Source organism: Rattus norvegicus, chromosome 19, assembly GCF_036323735.1.
Source record: "Rattus norvegicus strain BN/NHsdMcwi chromosome 19, GRCr8, whole genome shotgun sequence".
Taxonomy (NCBI): Eukaryota; Metazoa; Chordata; class Mammalia; order Rodentia; family Muridae; genus Rattus; species Rattus norvegicus.
In genome coordinates this window covers 400,581-422,412 of record NC_086037.1, presented here as the reverse complement: position 1 = coordinate 422,412, position 21,832 = coordinate 400,581, and the positions used below count along the sequence as shown (strand labels likewise).

The following is a 21,832-nucleotide window of genomic DNA, read 5'->3' as shown; positions in this document are numbered from 1 at the left end:
CGTCCCCCTCCCACACCCCTGCTCTGTGAAGTGAGAAGTGAGACCTTCTGGGGCTTCTTGCCATGTTCGCGCCCCCTGGTGGCCACATATAAAGCTATGTAAAGCTGCTCTTTGGTCTCTGGTTCTTTCTAGTCAGTAATGCACCCACTAGGGGTCTCTGCAGAGCCTGGCTATTGGGGAAAGAACCAGCAGGTTACGGGCTAACAAGCTATTGACATATTTTTGCTGTTGGTGATGCTTTTTCTGGGGCTCTCCACTCTTGCTTTCTCTGCTGGCCCAGGTAGTCACGGTGGATACAGTGGACAGCTAGCCAGTGTCACTGACAGAGGAAAGGGCTTGCATGGAGGACTGATTCGATGTCTGTATCCCCCAAAGGCATGGGGGATAGAGGACATTCTAGGGAGAAGAACAGGAAGGGCAAAGCTCTGGAGGTAGTTTTGTGAAGCTGGAGGTTAATGTTAGAAAAAAAAGATTAAATTTGACCCAGTCTTCATCATAGCCTGGAGATGGGGGTGCCCTGATTACAGTCACAGGTCCTAATTCTTCAGACAGAAATAACTCTGTAGCCAAGGAAAGGAGGCCAGCTCCACCCCCACACATCACATACATCCCCCATCTTCATTCTGCAATCACCCTACAGCTGGCGGTGAGGTGTCTGCCCAAATGCATTCATGAGAATGGAGAACCGGGGACCCTAAATTCAGCAGAGGTCCCTTGCCCACTTCACACCTCCAGCCAATGGCAATTCTCTCACGTCCACCTGACCTAAGGCCCCACCTAAGTAAGCTTCTCACACCACACAGGATAGCCCATGCCAGAGCTTCCAAACTCTTGGAGAATCAAGTGCAAATTGTGATTAAGGGTCTGTCTGTCCATTCACAAGCCTCAGGGTTAATGGAGACACCCTAGTGCTCCAAAGGGGAGAAAAAGCACCCAGTATGGGCGCTCAGTCTTCTACGAAGGCTTGACCAAGTAGAAGCTTGCAGGCTTTGTTTAATGAAAGAATGTTTGGCTTTCCAACAGTTTGCTTACACACCCCCAGCCATGCGTCTCCCCGTGGGGACCAGGCCCAGAGAAGCGCCCACAAATTCGTTAGTGTTCAGGAGGTGACGGCTGTGCTGTTTGAGTTGAAGCCTTTGCCAAAGGTCGGCAGAGAAACCTCAGCTGGAGCGGAGCTCTCTTCTTTCCCACTGAGGGATGCTTGGTGAAGTCAGTTTGAGTCACTTGATTTTTTTTTTTTTTTTTGAGACACTATTTCTCTGTTAGCCCTAAGGCATGGCATGTCTCTTTCTCCTTCTCTCCTGCTCCCTCCTGGTCCCAAGCCCAGGAACCCTAAATCCCAACTCTCTCCCCAGCTATTGGCTGCAGGCACCTTTATTTACAAAATAAAGGGACAGCACCCAGAAGCTACATACAGATCCTCTCCTATAAACTAATTTGGGGGCACCCAAGTTGACAGTAGAACTCAAGTGGCTACAAGTCTTTTCCTGTTTGCAGTTGGATCAAGATGTAGAACTCTCAGCTCTTTCCCCAGCACTGTGTCTGCCTGGATGCCGCCATGCTCCCAGCCTTAATGATAATGGACTGAACCTCTGAACCTGTAAGCTAACCCCAATTAAATGTTGTCCTTATAAGAGTCGCATTGGTCATGGTGTCTCTTCACCACAATGGAAACCCTGACTAAGACATAGGTGTTATTTTGTATTGCTGAGATCCAATTTACAAGAAAAGCAACTTATAGGAGGGAAGATTTATTTGATCTTATGTTTGATCTTATGGTCTTAGAAGGTCCAGTTATCAAGGCAGAGAGAATATGACAGAGGAGGGCAATTCACACAGGAAGGGTACACAGGAAGTAGATTAAATGGCTCCTAGGAAGGAGCAAGGGCAAGATACAGCACCCAACAGAAGTTCTCAGAGATCTACTCCTTCCAATGGGGTCCCATCTTCTACCTTTCAGCAGCTCTCAATAATGCCAGCCTATTACAAAGCCATTAAGGGTTTAAATCATTCACCTGGTTACCATGTTCTAGGTGTTGCTGGAAAGACCATTATGAACACACTCATAGGTGCAGTCCACCCATCCCCTAGGCTTTTGTTAATCTAGTCAAACTGACAATCATAAACAATCATCATTCCAGGCCCAATGACATGGGCCTATAACCTATATACTTAGAGTGTGGGGGCAGGAGGATGTGAGCTCGAGGCCAGCCTGGACTACAAAGCCAGGCCAAGGTCAGCCTGGACAATGGGACGCATTAATAACAGTGACTAAAATCAACAACAGGCACCTTACCAAGCATAAAGTACGTGCACTCTATAGACATGAGAGCCTTCACCGCAAAGGTATTCCATTATGAAACATTCAGACTTGCTGCACAGTGGGATGGAATTCGTTTGCTGCAGGATTCCACAGAGTCTGAACTAGGCCACTGGGACAAATAAGCAGAAAATCTATCCAACTGCCATTCCTTTTGAGGAGTGAGCCAGGGCCCTTTCTTTATCTTAGAACAGTTTGTGGGATCAAGTCCAACAAGAGCCAAACTCAGGGGAAGCACAGAGAAGTCATGCTCTTGAGACTTATCCAGTCCGGCCCAACAGCTTGGAGACAGAGCAGGCAGGACTAGCCATAGGATCCAAGGCCATTCAAGTTAGGACCTTGCCCCTGCTGTTTGCTCTGTAGGAAATGTTCTTCCTCTCTAACTTCAAATCTCCACCAAAGCCTTACCAGAGAGAGAGCCTGATTTCCCAGAGGACAACAGCTGCACCCAGCCACTAGAGGGCTCAGCTACTAAAGCTTTTCCCCTAGGCCTGAGGACTTGAGTTCCCTCTAGGTGGTGGAAGGAGACAAGTTCTGCAAAGCCTCTGACCTCTTGAGTGAGCTGTGGCACTGGCACACCCAGCCCCTATAAATATAAATAGCTGGGAGAGAGAGAGAGAGAGAGAGAGAGAGAGAGAGAGAGAGAGAGAGAGAGAGAGAGAGGAAGGAAAGGGGGAAGGATATGCATGAAAGAGAGACAAAGAGAGGGAGGGAGAGAGAGAGAGAGAGAGAGAGAGAGAGAGAGGAAGGAAGGAAAGGGGGAAGGATATGCATGAAAGAGAGACAAAGAGAGGGAGGGAGAGAGGGAGAGAGAGAGAGAGAGAGAGAGAGGAAGGAAGGAAAGGGGGAAGGATATGCATGAAAGAGAGACAAAGAGAGGGAGGGAGAGAGGGAGAGAGAGAGAGAGAGAGAGAGGAAGGAAGGAAAGGGGGAAGGATATGCATGAAAGAGAGACAAAGAGAGGGAGGGAGAGAGGGAGAGAGAGAGAGAGAGAGAGAGGAAGGAAAGGGGGAAGGATATGCATGAAAGAGAGACAAAGAGAGGGAGGGAGAGAGGGGGAGAGAGCGAGAGAGCGAGAGAGAGAGAGAGAGAGAGGCTCACTCAGGCAGAGACAGAGAGACAAAATGCCAATCCCAGGGGCCAGGGGTGCTCCCAGTCCACACTTTTGAGCCATTTCTTCTGTGCAAGTGTAGGAAAGTGGGCTGTGTTCTACCCCATCTCCCCCAATGCAAGGTAGTCAAGGAAATGTAAACATAAAGAGTGTGACAGTTCTTACAGTTTCACATCCCAGACCAAGCATCGTTAACTTCCTGTCCCATTAAACATTTCTTTCTAGATAAATAGGCTAGGCTAGCAAAATGAGAGAGAGAGAGAGAGAGAGAGAGAGAGAGAGAGAGAGAGAGAGAGAGAGAGAGGCAGACCATTATCAACATGTCCTTTCTTCTTGGTCACAATCAGCCTTTTCTACTTCACGTTCTGTCCCGGCCAATTTCAGCCCCACACTCTACCTACATCTAGATGCAGGGTGCAGCTGCTCAGGCCAAGGCCGGGTTACTCCAGCCAGGGGAGGCTGGGACGTTGACACCCTGCACGTTCCCATCCTCATGCACATTCCAGGCTGCCAGCTAGTCCCCCTCTCTGCCTGGAGCTGACTACAGGCTAGCTCTAGTCAGGGCCTCCCTAGGAGAGGCGGAGAGGGACTCTTGGCACTCGCAATTTCCTGGAGAGTTACTGTTTCATTAGATAGCACAAACTGGATTCCAGCCTTTGCTTGCTCACCTAAGAGGTACTACGGTTTCCCTGAGCTGGAACCTCTTTACCTTTCCATGCGCGAGCTTGAGGCGCCCTCTGCTGGCAGCCTCTGCTTATAGCGATTGCAAGCGAAAGCGCAGCCACACACTACTCGGAAGGGCTTCTTCTGCTTCCTCTTCCCACGCCCACAATTTCCAAGACCGTTCTTTCACTCGTCTCCAAACCCACTTTCACGGAAGGATATGAATCATTTGCAATTCGAAGTGCAAATGATAATTGCAAGGCTCACCCAACTATGTCACTTCCAAATAATTAGTTATTTTTTTAGTTTTTAGATTATTAGTTTTCTTTTCTTTTTTTAAATAGGACTGGAGAAATGTCTTGGCAGATAAGAGCACTTGCTGTTCTTTGAGAGGACTCGAGTTCAATCCTCACCACCTTCGTGGTGGCTTATAACCATTTGTAACTCCAGTTCCAGGGGAATCCGATGTTCTCTTCTGACCTCTGAGGGCACCAGGCACACAGGTGGTACACATACATATATGCAGGTAAACACTCATAAACATAAAAGAAGATAAAAATCTTTACAATTTAAAAACTATGTGTATGTGTGAGTGGAGGGGGACAGTCAAATGCACGTGATGTAGGTGCTGAAGAGTCCAGGAGAGTATATTGGGCCCCTGGAGGCATATGAAAAAGGCTGAGTCCTTGTTTCCCTTGGCCCCTCACCCTAACCTATACCCTGGCTCCCCCTCAGAAGACCAAATAGCAATTTGGTTGGTGTTTTAGTTGCTGTGAAGAGACACCATGACCAAAGCAACTCTCATAAAAGAAACATTTAATTAAGTACTTGCTTACATTTTTCAGAGACTTAGTCTATGATCACTATGGATGGCAGACAGGCATGGGCAGTAGCTGGAGGCTTTATCTCCTGATACACAGGAGAGAGAGAGAGAGAGAGAGAGAGAGAGAGAGAGAGAGAGAGAGAGAGAGAGAGAGAGAGAGAGAGAGAGAGAGGGAGGAAGGAGGAGGAGGAGGAGGAGGAGGAGGAGGAGGAGGAAGAGGAGGAGGGAGAGGATAGGGAGGGAGATATTTGGACCTGGCATGGGCTTTTGAAGCTTCAACACACATCCCTACTGACACACTCCCTCCAAGGTCACATCTATTCCGGTGAGGCCACACCTCCTAAACTTTGACAAACAATTCCATTAACTGGGGATCAAATATTCAGATATATAAGCCTAAAGGGGCCATTCTCATTCAAACCACCACAGTTGGTTCCCTAGACATAAAATGCTTCCCACTGGGTATGGTATTGTGTCTGGGTAGTCTCAGCACAGAGAAAGAAAGCTGAGGCAGAAGAATCATGAACCCAGAGTTAGCTTGGGCTATCCAGCAAGTTCAGGGACAACCTGAGCTATGTAGCAAGACTGATAGAGTGCCTTGGTTGCAAAAACAGAATTCTTGGGAGGGTACAGGTGGCTGTGCTCAAACCATTCTCAGTGAGCCCCAGAAAGGAAGCCTTTTGCTGAAACAGCCTCTCCAGGAAAACGGTCTGTCTCAATTGAGCAGATAACACTGAGAAAGAGAGACTACAGATCCCCAAGTGGCTCTCTGAGACTGCATTTACCTCACTCACCCCAAACCTCTATATAAACTCCAAGTATTCTCTTTCTGCAGACTTCTCCACTCAGAGGGGTTGAAATAAAGTTTCCTCTGCTGAGGTCAGATTATGGTCTCTACACTGTCTAGAAATCTAACAGAGATCTCATCTAAAGGGAGGGAGGAAGGAAAACGGAAGGAAGTGCCTATCAAATAAAATAGCTCCCCCCTCCCCCCAACAGGACAGGATATTGAACAAAAGTTGTGCTTTTTACCATAAGCCCCTAACCTACTCCTCCAACTAAATTACATGGTTGGATTAATCCTCTAGGTGTGAATCCAAGCTTGTGCAGAAGTATGTGACAACTGAGCTTTTCGAGCTATCTCCTTTAACTGGGACCCAGCAGTCCAGACATCTGGTCGTTCTTGCAAAGGACTGGGGTTCAATTCCCAGCACCCACATGGTCACTCACAACTCTCTGTTTCTCTAGTTCCAGACAGTCAATGTCCTCTTCTGGCCTCTGAGGGCATCAGGCACATAACTGGTGCACAGACATAAACATAGGCAAAACTCCCATATGCATAAAATATGAGAAAATACATTTTTTAAAAATTGTTTTCATCTTTATTAACTTGGGTATTTCTTATTTACATTTCAAATGTTATTCCCTTTCCCGGTTTCTGGGCCAACATCCCCCTAACCCCTCCCCCTCCCCTTCTCTATGGGCTTCCCCTCCTCATCCTCCCCCCATTACCACTCTCCCCCCAACAATCCCGTTCACTGGGGGTTCAGTCTTAGCAGGACCCAGGGCTTCCCCTTCCACTGATGCTCTTAAGGCTATTCATTGCTATCTATGAGGTCAGAGTCCAGGGTCAGTCCATGTATAGTCTTTGGGTAGTGACTTAGTCCCCGGAAGCTCTGGTTGGTTGGCGTTGTTGTTCATATGGGATCTCGAGCCCCTTCAAGCTCTTCCAGTTCTTTCTCTGATTCCTTCAACGGGGGTCCCGTTCTCAGTTCAGTGGTTTGCTGCTGGCATTCGCCTCTGTATTTGCTGTATTCTGGCTGTGTCTCTCAGGAGAGATCTACATCCGGTTCCTGTCAGCCTGCACTTCTTTGCAGTTTGACAGCTTGGTGTCTGTATATGTATGAGCCACATGTGGGGCAGGCTCTGAATGGGTGAGAAAATACATTTTTTAAGATGAGGGAGGATGTATAGTAACCAGAATACTGGAGCTCCTGCTGCCTGGTAACACAGTGCCAACGAGCAGTGACAGGACTGAAGCTGTATACTGCACTTTCTTCAGAGTCAGTGGTCAGAGAAAGCAGTGGGTTAACACCTTTAACTCCTACCACAAAGGCAGTCATTCAGGGCACAGCCTTGCCCCTCTGGTCAGGTGCTCAGTCACATTTCTGACCTGTGACATCCATGTCTCTCATCGCCATCCCTGCACTCTTCCCTCAGTCTCCAGACAAGTGGGCTCGGGCACTTCTTGAGAGGCTCTAACTAACAACCCATATTTCTCCGGGGCCATCTGAGCCGGAGAGTTAACTCAGAACAAGCGAGCACTGACAGTGTGTATGCACTAAACTTGATTTACTATGGCTGCATGTAGGTTCCTTTCTATATTATGGGATACAAAAGTGGTGCCATAGTATGAATAAAAACCAGCCATTACCCATCCTCTCTTGAAATCACCCCAAAGAGTCAACTGCAGGGGGATCCCCGTTGCTCCATCCAGCCTGTCTGGTAGGTCCAATGCTGAAGAGTGTTCTGTGATGCCCCATGCTGGCCTCTGTCTTTGTTCCAGTTCTACCTCCTTGCGATTTATAAACGCCACTTCTCCTCGCTCCTTCCCAGGTCCCCTCACACTCACCCTTCAGGCTGAAGGTTTAACATCAGGTAGACATTTTCATGATACACTTTGCTCTTTCTGCTCAGAGTTCTAAGTGACAGGGGACAGGCAGGCGACTCAGGGTAAAAGTGTCTCAAAATCTGAATACCTACATTTGATCCCCAAGACTCACAAAACAACAACAGCAACAACAACAACAACAGCAACAACAACAACAGCAACAATAACAATAACAACAAAGCAAAGCAAAGCAAAACAAAACAAAACCAAATCCATAAAAAGCCAGTTGCAGTGCAGGACTCTCCTAAAGAATGACGGGAGGCAGAGTCCAGACCAGAAAACAGCCAGAACCATGGATCACAGCACACCTGCCTAAAAAACTCGACAGCCCCTAAATTAAAAAAAAAATTCTAAGAATAGTTTAAAAATAATTACAAAACTACAGAATTCAGTATGTGTTAAAAGGTTTTTTTTTTTTTTTTTTACAGATAAAGCAACCTAAATACACTGCAATCCTCCAGTGCAGAGACAGCTTTCCGGTGTTCGGATGAGCTAGCAAACCAGAAAGACTAAAGGTGCTGGGTAGCAAGGATGTCACTGCAAAGCTAAATTCCTCTGCTAATTTTCAAAGAATACAGACACCCAAGGCTTTTTGCAAAGCCTCAGGTTTCTCCCTGATGTTGCTATTTGGGCAGTATCTCAGGTCTTTCTGGTACAAGAGTGACCTCAAATACAGTTTTCCTCACAAAGTAAATCTTGACAGCATGGCTAAGGAAGAAGGGTACTGTACTGGAATTATCCAAGAGACCCATGTTCCTACTGAGCTGACCGTGCTACGTTGTACTGATTTATTTTGTTTTTGAAGCGGAATCTTGGACTGGCCTTCCAACTCACTATGTTAATATTTCTCAACAACACAGGTCTCAATCTCCCAACAAAGAGGCATGGGCTAACAGAACAGATGTGAAAAACAGGATCTATTCTTCTTCTGCATCCAAGAGACACACCTCAACATCAAGGATAGACATCACTTCAGGGTAAAAGGATGGGAAAGGATGTTCCAAACAAATGGACCTGAGAAGCAAGCTGGTGTCGCCATTTTAATATCTGCCAAAATAGATTTCAAACCAAACCAAGTCAAGAGATAGGGAAAAACACTAAATGTTCATCGAAAGAAAAATCCACCAAAAGGACATTGCTCCAAACACGAGGGCACACAATTTTATATATTAAAAAACAAAACAAAACAGCAACAAAAATAAAATCAAAAAACCCTGCTACTACAGCTGAAATCACATATTGACCCTCACACTAGGAGTAGAAGACTTCAATATCCCATTCTCACCAATAGACAGGTCATCTAGACAAAAACTAAACAGAGAAATGCTGGAGCTAACAGATCTTATAAACCAAATGGACCAAACAGATATTCATAGAACATTATACTAAAACACAAAAGAATATATCTTCTTCTCAGCACCTCAGAGGATTTTCTCCAAACTGACCAAATACTTAGACATAAAGCAAGTTTCAACAGTTAAAAGAAAATTGAAACAACACCCCACATCCCTATCAGACCACCTTGAGGTAAAGCTGGATATTAACAACAGAAAGCTTACAAATCCATGGAAACTGAACAACTCACTACTGAAAGAAAACTGATCAAGACAGAAATTAAAGAAAGACTTTCTAGAATTGAGTGAAAATGGATACACAACATAATGGAACTTGTAGAGCACAATGAAGGCAGATCTAAAAGGCTAATGAGAAGCTGAGAGAAGCCAGTTTTAATCAGTCAGCTTGGATAGGAGTTTTGATCCGGAACAGCTGAATTGAACCACCCAGCCAAAGTTCATAAAGAACCAGGAAGAGTGAGCTTATTCAGCAGTAAACCTCTGGGATGACAATTACCTCTGACAAATAAAAGCACTAAATACCATTATAAAGAAGTTGGAGTGATCTCACATTAGTAATTTAGCAGTACTTTTGAAAGTTCTATTACAAAAAGAAGAAATCACACAGAGAAGGAGTAGATGGCAAGATATAATCAAACTCAGGGATGAAATCAATAAAATAGAAACAAACAACACATTAATCAGTGAATATAGAGGAATTTTAGAGCTGGAAAGATGGCTCAGTGGTTAAGAGCACTGACTGCTCTTCCAGAGGTCCTGAGTTCAATTCCTAGCACCCACATGGTAGCACACAACCATCTGTAATGGGATCTGATGCCCTCTTCTGGTATGTCTGAAGACAGATACAATGTACTTTTATATAGTAAAGAAATAAATCTTAGAGGGATTTTAATTCAGCAACTTGGCTGCTATGTGCAAGGGACCACACGCAAAGAACTAGGTCTCTGGGATTCAGACTGTACTCCCTCTGACTGGAATTCTGACACCCCTTTAGTACACATCTTTAATCCCAAACAATGAAGGTGAAAGTTAGTTGTAAAAGGATGTAGCCATGTTTGGAAGTGAGTGGCAAACAAAGTGACAAATCAGAGAAAGATTTGACAGAATGAGTCAGAGAGGATATGCCCAACTCTCAGGAGAACAGACAGGAAAAAAGAGGCTACTTAACAGCAGCATGGAGTGCATCAGGGATGGCGTTCAGTTGCGTTCATATAGTGTGAGGCTCCAAGTGAGTCTTAACTACTGGGAGATCCCCCAAGTGAGACAGGAGAATGAAGTTCGATGCAAATGCAAGAGGTTTATTTTCTGGCACACGGGGGTCGGCCTTCAATCAGTCCCTTGTGACCAGTGACTGGAAGGCAACCCAAATAGCTATAACAAGCAGTTTTTATACTTTTTGGGGTACAGGTTACATCAGCAAGGTTATAATTTAAACTTATTGGCTAAGCATATTGACCTTTGAATCTATTGGCTAGCAAGCATGTGACATGCATTTGAACTCTATCTTGGACCAGAGGGTCAAGTGACTATGTCAGTACATTCTTTGGATTTTCAAGGATGTCCCTGCTCCTCTCGAGAACTGTGGGTGAAGAATGGAACTTGGTCTAGCCTTGACCCGAGGAGGGAAGCTGGTACTTGGCCTAATCTTGACCTGAGGTGGTGGGTATAAAGCTGGTGGGTCCCCATAACCTACCTACTTTCTACCAGGCCAAGCCTCTTAATAGCTCTTATACTTCAGTGAGAATCCTTCAATAGTTCCGTTCAGTTTATGGAATTCAGAGGCAGTTTTTTCAAGCAGAGCAATTCAGTGAGAAGCCAAAAGAAGCCAGTTCTAACCCATCAGCTTGGACAGGAGTTTTGAGTTCAGAACAGCTGAATTCAATCAATCAGCCATCGTTCAGAAAGAACTAGAAAGGGTAAGTTTATTCAGCAGTAAGCCTCTGGGATGACAGTTACATCTGGCAAATAAGTTACTTTTACAAGTGAAATAAAGAGTTGGTTCTTTGAAAAAATCAATAAGATCAACACACCCTAATTATGTAAATTAAATAAAGGTGGAGAGAGAATATCCAAATTAACAAATTAAGAGAGAATATCCAAAGAAATGAAAGGGGAAATTTAACAACAGAGGCTGAGGAAATCCAGATAATCATTAAGTACATACTATAGAAATCTATATTCTACCAAATTGGAAAATCTAAAAGACATGGATAATTTTCTCAATACATTTCACTTACTAAAGTTAGATCAAGATCAGATAAGCAATTTAAACACACACACACATATGTATATGTGTATATGTGTGGAATGATGTCACAGATGAGGAAGCTACAAGATAGAATGAGGCCTGTCATTGGACGAGAAGGAAGGATGGGCAGGAGAAAAGTTTGAAGGAAGAGGAGGAGATGGGAACAGAAGAGGAGGGACAAGAGAGAAGCTGTGGCGGGACAATATGGAAGCTGGCTTTAAGATTCCACGCTCTACCTTTCCAGGTTGTTATTAATGTTCCTAAGGGGTGGATGTGTATTGGGCTTTGTATGTTTAGGTGGGCAATTATATCTTACTAATTGGATCAAAGGTTATTGTGTTGTGTGTTCTTTCATGTGCAGATTTAAGTGTAGGGAAATGTGGGCCGCCATGGAATTGGAATGCGTGCTTCTGGCAAGATATCCAGCAGATATCTTGGGGCACTGTGGTGACAGATCTAGTGGGGGATAAAAGACAGCATTTTATTTTTTATAATTTTACAACAACATATGTGTGTATGTGGGTGTATAGGCCTAGATAAACATTTAAGGCCTAGGTAACAATTACTTGGCTAGCCCGTCAGAAGGAAACTTTCTCATATTTTCTGCTGTTACCAGAAAACTGTCTTTTTTATTGTTTGCATATTTTGTTAATTATTTTATTTATTTACATCCCAAATCTTGCCCCTCCTCCTGGTCCCCACTCCTAGAGTTCCTTTTTGGTTCAAAGCTGAGCCATCTCTCCAGTCCACTAGGAAACTTTCTAATGCTAAGATTGATTATATATCCTGTTATGTTTTGTGCCCTTGGAAACCATGGTAAAAGTCAATAGAACTGTTTTGTATAGTTACCTGCAATTACCAGCCATCATCACTTTCTGTACCTGTGTATAAGCTTTTATGGTATAAGTTACCCCTGGGATAGACCCAACATAAGAGAGAGATTTAAACCACTATAAGAAACTTTTGGAATGGGTTGGGGATTTAGCTCAGTGGTAGAGCACTTGTCTAGCAAGGGCAAGGCCCTGGGTTCGGTCCCCAGCTCTGAAAAAAAAAAAAAGAAAAAAAAAAGAAACTTTTGGAATAAGACTTTCATTTTGAGGAGTGGTCCAGTAAAGTTTAAGTTTCCAAGACCTCACCTGGAAATAGACATCCTACTTGTCCAAAAGAGACATGTATGTGGGTAACTGACATCATGGTTGACAAGTTAAGTCCATGAATGTTAGACAAGAAAAGTTCCCTATCACAGTTGAATACTCCAACCAATGGTAATAGGATAAATGTACAACAAAGACAAGTTCCTAAAGAACTCCTACCCCTAAATTCTGATTGGTGAAGAAACTTGATACAGTTTCTTGTGGAGTTTGGACTGTAGGATCTTAACTCGGGGTCATGGTTCAGTTTCTGGGAACTGAACCATGACCCCAGTCAACCAGTCCTGGGGTGTGTGCACAATAATAAACTATCCTTGTTTGACTGAGTGGCAGAATCCAACCAGAAGGACAGTGCCAGACAATTTTATTGTAGACTTCTACCAGAATTTCAAAGAAGAGTTAACACCAACACCCCTCAAATTATTGTACTCAATATAGACAGGACACTGATCAATTTATTCTACGAGGCCATAGTTACCCTGATATCAAGACCATATAAAGATCCAACAAAGAAAGAGAATTACAGACGAATTTTCCTTATGAACACAGATGTAAAAATTCTGAATAAAAACACTTGCTGGGGCTGGAGAGATGGCTCAGTGGTTAAGAGTTCTGACTGCTCTTCCAGAGGTCCTGAGTTCAATTCCCACCAACCACATGATGGCTCATGACCATCTGTAATGGGATCTGATGTGTCTGAAGACAGCTACATTGTACTCATAAACATTAAATAAATATTTTAAAAAACACTTGCAAACTGAATCCAAGAACATATCAAAAAGATCATCCAACATGATCGAGTAGATTTCATCCTAGAGATATAGGGATGGTTCAACATATATAATTAGAAAAATGTAATCCAACATAAAAGCTAACTGAAAAAAAAACATGATCATCTCATTAGATGCAGAAAAGGCCTTTGACAAAATCCAACACCCCTTCATGATAAAAGTCTTGGAGAGCTAAGAGATACAAGGCACATACCTAAACATAATAGAAGCAGTTTGCAGCATGCCCACAGCCAATGTCAACTGATGGAGAGAAACTCAAAGCAATTTCATTAAAATTGAGAACAAGACAAGGCTGTTCATTGTTTCATACCTATTCATTATAGTACTTGAAGTTCTAGCCAGAGCAATAAGATGACTAAAGGAGATGAAGGGGATACAAATTGGAAAGGAAGAAGTCAAAGTATTGCTATTTGCAGATGATATGATAGCATACATGAGTGATAGTAAAAATGTTACTGGGAAACTCCTACAGCTGATAGATAGTTTTAGCAAAGTAGCTGGATACAAAATTAACTCACAGAAATCTACTGATTTATATATAAGCCCTCTTATATACAAGTGACAAATGGACTGAGGAAGAAATCAGGGAAACATCACTTACCACAGTAGCCCCAGATAATATAAACTATCTTGAGGTAACACTAACCAAGCAAGGGAAGGACTTATATGATAGAAATTTAAGACATTGGAGAAAGATATCAGAAAATAAGAAGATCTCCCGTGCCCATCGATCAGTAGTATTAAATTAATAGTGAAAATGGCCATCCTACCAAAAAGTAATCTATGGATCTCATGCAATTTCCATTAAAACTCCAACACAATTCTTCACATATCTTGAAAAGATAATTTTTCAGCTTCACATGGAAACATAAAAATCCCAGTTAAAATAATCTTGAACAATAAAAGAACTGCTGGAGATCTCACCTTCTTTGCCCTCAGAATGTACTACAGAGCTATAGTAATAAAAACAGCATGACATTGCACACATATCCACAAAGACATGTTGATTGATGGAATCGAATTGAAGGCTCAGATATAAATCCACACATACATAGACACACATACATTGTCAACACATGGAGCTAGTCAAACTGGATAGCTGCATGTAGAAAAATACAAATAGATCCACACCTATCACCCTGCACAAAATTCAACTCCAGGTGGATCCAAGTCCTTAACATAAAACCTGATAGAAGAGACACACTGAACCTGATAGAAGAGAAAGTGGGAAATAACCTTGAGCTCATTGGCACAGGAGACAACTTCCTGAACAGAACTCCAATGGCTCAGGTGCAAAGGTCAACAATTAGTAAATGGGACCTCATGAAACTGAAAAGCTTCTGTTAGGCAAAGGACACCAGCAATCAGATAAAGAGGCAGCCTACAGACTGGGACCCAACAGAGGGCTAATAAGCAAAGTATATAAGACGACTAAAACAACAACAACAAAACAAAAACAAACAAACAAACAAAAAAAAACCCTGACATCAAGAGAACAACTAAACCAATTTAAAATAGGAGTACAGATCTAAGCAGAGAACTGAAATGAGAATTTCTGATTTCCTTAGAAACTCAATTGTGTCATCTGATGTTTTTCTGGAAGCTGTCTTTTTTCCTTTTTCAAAAAAAGATTAATTTATTTATTATATATAAGTACATTGTAGCTGTCTTCAGACACACCAGAAGAGGGCATGGGATCTCATTACAGATGGTTGTGAGCTACCATGTAGTTGCTGGGATTTGAACTCAGGACCTCTGGAAGAAGAGTCAGTGCTCTTAACCACTGCGCCATCTCTCTAGCCCTAGAAGCTGTCTTATAAGAGGATGTTTTGCTGAGAACAAACATGTGGTGTTTTTCTGGAAGCTGTCTGGTGAAAGAGCATGTGATGTTTTGCTGGAGTGTACACTTGAGAGGAGACATGATGCTTGGAAAGAGTATAACTATAACCCAATAGACAGTGGATGACGCCCTGGTATTGGTTCACCTTGCTTGTCTTCAATGGGCTTTGCTGACACTGGTCTGCACTGAATGCACTATTGCACTGGTTCTCCTTACTGGTCTTGCTTACTGAAGACCTTACTGGTCTTCAGTAACACCACATCTTTAGCAAAGACCAGCATCAATGAAGACCAGTAAGCACCTTGCTTTTAAATCATAATAAATTGCTATCAAAAAAGGGGGAAAGAAACATTGCAATGTTCACTTCCGTCTCTTTACTACAAAATTGAAAGCACAGCAAAGTCCCAGGATACAGAAGGCCCCACTCTCAGGATTCCAATTTGTCAGGTCTGACCACTCATTCAAAAGAAAGCAAAGCAACCTGGTGGTAAAGGGTAGAAAGGAGTTTAATGGATGTGGCCATGGTGCAAAGATGGAAACCGGAAATCTAGTCCATCTGTGAGTATTGATGTAAACTAGAAATAGATGAAGATTTGGGGCAGGAGGCAAGAGGTTTGTATGCATCAGCAATCCTGGTCCTGCTGTAGTCTGCTTGATTGTCTCTGTTCTGGTTCTGTAAGGTGGACGGAAGTCCTCAGTGTTCAAGGGGACAGTCTGTGAGGTCACTGCTTCTGGTTGGGGTTGACCTGTCTGAGGCTGTGCTAGTTCTAGGGGTGAAGATGACTGAAAAACTTGTGGGCACTTTGGAAGTCTGGGACAGAATGTGGTAAAAACTGAGAGTGAGGAGCTAATGGGTTATAATCAGTTTTTTGTGGTTTGTTGGTTGGTTTGCTTGTTTTTGAAATGGGGTCTCACTCTGTAGTCCTGACTGTCCTGGAATTCACTATGTACACGTGGCTGGACTTGAACTCAGGACACCTTGGAGTGCTGGGATCAAAGGCACCACCCTGGCTGCTTTTGTTTTTGACACAAAAACAAAGTCTTGGTATGTAGCTCAGACTGGCCTCTAAGTCATGATCAGTGTGCTTCACCACGCACAGCTATCTCCACTATGATTTATTATTTGTTTGGCTGATTGGCTTAAACCAATAGCTCATTTTAATTCTTATTTGATTTTGAGTGAGGTTGAGAATGTTGCTGGGTTTTTTTTCTCCCTTCTATAAGTTCAAGTTGATCTCTACTTACCCTTTCTCACAGGAAGACATGTCCTTTCCTCCCCCACCTTCTTCCCTTCTTCCTCTTCTTCTTCTTCTTCTTCTTCTTCTTCTTCTTCTTCTTCTTCTTCTTCTTCTTCTTCTTCTTCTTCTTCTTCTTCTTCTTCTTCTTCTTCTTCTTCTTCTTTCTGCCATCAATGATGTGCACCATGTGTATACCTGTGGAGGTCAGAAGAGGGTATTGGATCCCCAGAAACTCTAATTACAGGTGGTTGTGAGCCACCATGTGGGTTCTGGGAACTGAACCCGGATCCTCTGGAAGAGAAGCCGGTGCTCTTTTTTCTTTTTTTTTTTTTCAGTTACTACTGTACTTTATTGTGTTCAACCAAATCACCATGTTACAAAAATAGCAAGCTGCCATAATAAAAAATAAGGCTCCTCTATCCAGCACCAGATAGCATCATTTTACTTTCAAGCCTAGAAATTGCACACTTGTATATAAACCAACCGAAGATGAGGATTGAGAGTTCATCTTGGTGGATTTTTCCTTTGATGAATATGAAGTGTCCTTTCTTATCTTTTTTGATGACTTTTAATTGAAAATTGATTTTATTTGATATTAGAATGGCTACTCCAGCTTGCTTCTTCTGACCATTTGCTTGGAAAGTTGTTTTCCAGCCTTTCACTCTGAGGTAGTGTCTGTCTTTGTCTCTGAGGTGTGTTTCCTGTAGGCAGCAGAATGCAGGGTCCTCATTGCGTATCCAGTTTGTTAATCTATGTCTTTTTATTGGGGAGTTGAGGCCATTGATGTTGAGAGATATTAAGGAATAGTGATTATTGCTTCCTGTTATATTCATATTTGGATGTGAGGTTATGTTTGTGTGCTTTTCTTCTCTTTGTTTTGTTGCCAAGATGATTAGTTTCTTGCTTCTTCTAGGGTATAGCTTGCCTCCTTATGTTGGGCTTTACCCTTTATTATCCTTTGTAGTGCTGGATTTGTAGAAAGATATTGTGTAAATTTGGTTTTGTCATGGAATATCTTGGTTTCTCCATCTATGTTAATTGAGAGTTTTGCAGGATACAGTAACCTGGGCTGGCATTTGTGTTCTCTTAGGGTCTGTATGACATCTGTCCAGGATCTTCTGGCCTTCATAGTTTCTGGCGAAAAGTCTGGTGTGATTCTGATAGGTCTGCCTTTATATGTTACTTGACCTTTTTCCCTTACTGCTTTTAATATTCTTTCTTTATTTTGTGCGTTTGGTGTTTTGACAATTATGTGACGGGAGGTGTTTCTTTTCTGGTCCAATCTATTTGGAGTTCTGTAGGCTTCTTGTATGCCTATGGGTATCTCTTTTTTTAGGTTAGGGAAGTTTTCTTCTATGATTTTGTTGAAGATATTTACTGGTCCTTTGAGCTGGGAGTCTTCACTCTCTTCTATACCTATTATCCTTAGGTTTGATCTTCTCATTGAGTCCTGGATTTCCTGTATGTTTTGGACCAGTAGCTTTTTCTGCTTTACATTATCTTTGACAGTTGAGTCAATGATTTCTATGGAATCTTCTGCTCCTGAGATTCTCTCTTCCATCTCTTGTATTCTGTTGGTGAAGCTTGTATCTACAGCTCCTTGTCTTTTCTTTTGATTTTCTATGTCCAGGGTTGTTTCCATGTGTTCTTTCTTGATTGCTTCTATTTCCATTTTTAATTCCTTCAACTGTTTGTGTTTTCCTGGAATTCTTTCAGGGATTTTTGTGATTCCTCTCTGTAGGCTTCTACTTGTTCTCTAAGGGAGTTCTTTATGTCTTTCTTGAAGTCCTCCAGCATCATGATCAAATATGATTTTGAAACTAGATCTTGCTTTTCTGGTGTGTTTGGATATTCCGTGTTTGCTTTGGTGGGAGAATTGGGCTCCGATGATGCCATGTAGTCTTGGTTTCTGTTGCTTGGGTTCCTGCGCTTGCCTCTCGCCATCAGATTATCTCTAGTGTTACTTTGTTCTGCTATTTCTGACAGTGGCTAGACTGTCCTATAAGCCTGTGTGTCAGGAGTGCTGTAGACCTGTTTTCCTGTTTTCTTTCAGCCAGTTATGGGGACAGTGTTCTGCTTTCGGGCGTGTAGTTTTTCCTCTCTACAAGTCTTCAGCTGTTCCTGTGGGCCTGTGTCTTGAGTTCACCAGGCAGGTTTCTTGCAGGGGAAAAGTTGGTCCTACCTGTGGTTCCAAGGCTCAAGTTTGCTCGTGGGGTACTGCCTAAGTCCTTTCCGCGGCGGCAGCAACCGGGAAGATCTGCGCCGCTCTTTCCGGGAGCCTCTGTGCACCAGGGTTCCAGATGACGTTTGGTGTTTTCCTCTGGCGTCTGGATGTGCACAGAGTGCAGTCTCTTCTGGTTTCCCAGGCGTGTCTGCCTCTCTGAAGGTTTAGCTCTCCCTCCCACGGGAATTGGGTGCAGAGAACTGTTTATCTGGTCTGTTTCCTTCAGGTTCTGGCGGTGTCTCAGGCGCAGGGGTCCTGCCGCTCCCGGGCCCTCCCCTACGGGAATCCAGAGGCCTTATACAGTTGCCTCTTGGGCCAGGGATGTGGGCAGGGGTGGGCAGTGTTGGTGGTCTCTTCCGCTCTGCAGCCTCAGGAGTGCCCACCTGATCAGGCGGTGAAGCCGGTGCTCTTAACCACTGAACTATCTCTTCAGCCCCAACAAGTCCTTTTCTTTCGTTTGTCTTTTACAACAGCTTTGGACACAGAGATCATATAGACTTCTTGAACTGCTGATCATATATATATATATATATATATATATATATATATATATATATATGTGTGTGTGTGTGTGTGTGTGTGTGTGTGTGTGTGTGTGTGTGTATAATGAAGGCTGTACTTATAGCTTCTTTTAAACTTTTAGTTATTTGGGAGAAGGGGGGGTTATGCATAACATAGTTTGCTTGTGGAGATAAGAGAACAACTTAAGGGGACTGGCTCTCCTTCCCCCATGTGGATTCCAGGGATCAAATTCAGGTTGGTAGAGTTGGTGGCAAGTAATTTTAACCACTGAGTCATCTCCCTGGCCTTTATTTGTAGTTCTGTAAGTGAAAGTTGCATTATATGTCATATCCTCATAGATGCAGTTTTACTTTGGTAGTAAGGGTTTCTGGTCACTGCTGGACCTATAATGCAGCCTCTCTCTCTCTCTCTCTCTCTCTCTCTCTCTCTCTCTCTCACACACACACACACACACACACACACACACACACACACACACACACAGTGTAGTTGGAAGCTTGAGAGATGCTCAACAGTTAAGAGTTCTTGCTGTTTTTTTTTTTTTTAAAGAGCTCTGTCTGTAAAATCACAAGGACTAGGGTTTGAACCCCACCCGTCACACAACAAGCAAGCTCAGCATCCCTCACACAGGTTCGAATTCCTAGGGGTCCCATGCCCTTTTCTGGCCTTGCTTTGCACTACACATTATATACCACCCTCCCCTACCTCAAATAATTTTTTTTTCAAGACAGAGTTTTTCTGTGTAAAAGAGTCCTGGCTGTCCTGGACTTTCTTTGTAGACCTGAGTTTGTAGGCTGGCTTCAAACTCAGAGACCTGCCTGCCTCTCCCTCCTGAATGCTGTTATTAAAGGTGTGTACTATTATGCCTGGCCTTCAAATAAATATTTTATAAAAAAATGAAAACTCTATGGTTTCAGACTTAGCAGAATGACATAATTTTTCTCTAGAAAGTTCTGGGGTGCATCTGTGTATCTCTAAGAGTCAGCTCAAGGTCAATCATATTGTGGGCTGAACAACTAAAACTTGTTGCCTCAGTCAACTAAGGAAAGCTGGGAGTGACAAAGGTGGCTTTTCCCAGTGAAGAGCACACTAACTTGCTGTCTAGTGTCAAATGGTCAGCCCTGAAAACATACATACAAGTAACATTATACAGACTGAGTAGATTATATTCAGGAACTGTATGTATATAAATACACATATGCATGCAGCAACACTTAGTGGAAAAAAAAAAGAGGCCATGCATTTGAAGAAGAGGGGCATATGAGAGTTTGGAGGGAGGAAAAGGCAGGGAGAAATGTTGATGATATTAATTTCAAACTGCGGCAGCAACTTCCCACATCTGTTCTAAAGAACAGCCTTCTATACTCCCAGATGAAGCATTTGTAAAACAAACGAAAAGCCTGCCTCTTTGTTCTCTCCTGCCCATTTTAACTGGTTTTTAGTATGTGCCTGAAAGAGACCCCAGTGTCCAGAAGAAACTTAATACATGTTCTGATTTAGAATTTCCAGTTAGGGCCACCTCTTGGTGCAGGCCTATATAACCATCCCAGGGCTGCTCCTGAGGCCCAGGCTGGAGGGACATAGGTTCAAGGTTGACTTTGGTAACTTGCCTCAAGGTGTAAAAAGAAGAAGGGGTAGTGTGGTGTGGGGATGGGGACAGGGTAAAAGAACGAAGACCTATCTGTGATAGTGTTTGCTAGTACGCGGGAGGCTCTAGGTTCAATACTCATTATCACAAAACCAAAATGAAGCCCAAAAGATAAACATGGCTTTAGCACATATTTTTTTTTCTTTTTTTTCGGAGCTTGGTACCGAACCCAGGGCATTGCACGCTCTACCACTGAGCTAAATCCCCAACCTAGCACATATTTTTAATCCCAGAATTTGGGAGGCAGAAGTGAGTGGATCTTTGTAAGTTGGAGACCAGACTGCCATACATAGCTAGTTCTAGACCAGCTAGGGTTACATAGTGAGATCCTACTTCAAAATCACAAACCAAATAAAACACTCCCAAGCAACCACTTTCTTGAGAGGGAGGCCTGAGGCTGAGTGAGGGGACACAGCATTCACAGAAGTACAGCAGGGACACTTTTACCTCAGATGTGGCTTCAGGTCTGCCAGCATGCCTTTCTTTCCGGAGACAGCATTCTCAGGCTTTTCTTCTATCTTTTATCTCTCTTTGACTTCAGGTGCCAGCTAACATCACTTATCACTAAGAGGCCAATGTAATTGTAAATTTAAAGTGGTGGTTAGTAAGGAGCTAATGAACCCTTCAGATCAGAAATTTGAGTATTAGAAGGCTCATTCTAACTGTCTGTAAAGGAAGAATAATTGGTTGGGACTAAGTGTAATTTGGCAATAGGGAGCTGGAGAGGCTTGGAGTTTGGCATTGGCAAATGGATGGGTGGGAAGATATTTAGGGGTCAGGAATGATAGGATTAAGGTGTGAGAGTAAGGAAGGCATCAAATTGGCCCTAGTGTTTGAACTTGGGTCTCCTAGGGCCCGCGGAGCCATTGCTAGTTTAGGAGTAGCTTTGGCTGGAAAGTAAGGTCAGGGCAAGTAGAACCCGGAGTCATCCATAAGGCTTTCAAGGTAGGTGTCCAAAAGATTGATAATTAGGGTGTGGCACTTTGGAGAGGGGCCTGGAGGGAATAGAACAAAACCTGGGAGGAATCAATGTGAGAACCGGCTGTAAGAAACTGGAGAGGTCTCTTGGCTCTGGGCTTGTAGGGTGTGGTAATAAGGCAAGCTTGGAGAAGAGTCTCACGTGACGACCTAGTGGCTCAGCAGCAGTACAAAAGCTATGCTAACCCCAGGGGGTAGAGTGCCTGGCGGCCCCTCCCGGCCCCGCCCCTCTGCCTTCCTTTCGCCTTC

The 21,832-nt window shown here is 43.4% G+C and overlaps 1 long non-coding RNA gene across 1 annotated transcript; it reads right to left on the bottom strand.

The window, feature by feature from the left end:
* Window positions 1-6,411: 6,411 nt before the first annotated feature.
* On the bottom strand, window positions 6,412-21,810 carry LOC134483518 (uncharacterized). The gene is made up of 3 exons (XR_010060347.1): window positions 21,053-21,810; window positions 16,219-16,406; window positions 6,412-6,843 (listed from the first exon to the last, which is right to left on the bottom strand). It is a non-coding gene; the product is annotated as an uncharacterized LOC134483518 (long non-coding RNA).
* Between the last annotated feature and the right edge of the window lie 22 nt (window positions 21,811-21,832).